This window comes from Primulina huaijiensis, chromosome 4 (assembly GCF_012295235.1).
Source record: "Primulina huaijiensis isolate GDHJ02 chromosome 4, ASM1229523v2, whole genome shotgun sequence".
Lineage (NCBI taxonomy): Eukaryota > Viridiplantae > Streptophyta > Magnoliopsida > Lamiales > Gesneriaceae > Primulina > Primulina huaijiensis.
In genome coordinates, this window is record NC_133309.1 from 24,844,314 (window position 1) to 24,844,673 (window position 360).

Here is a 360-nt window from a genome sequence, read left to right on the forward strand (position 1 = left end):
ATAATTAATTAAAAAAACAACATTTATTTTTATTATATACATATAATAATGGAGAATAAGATTTGAATACATTATTTGGTCATTCTCGACTTTTGCGTGTGATAGATTTTGTATTTGGACTATTAGGAGATCTTTGTTGGCTGAGGTGGTCAGAAAAATGTGAAGGTGACACCCCTTGTCTCAACCCGGACACTCCCATTTTAACTATTATTACATACATATGACGATTATATACAATTCATTGTTATTACACACACATACACACATATATATACATATATATATATTCAAAATTATTTCTTAAAAATTTCATTTTTTTAATTCAAGAATTTGTGTCACAGCAATTCATATGAACATATG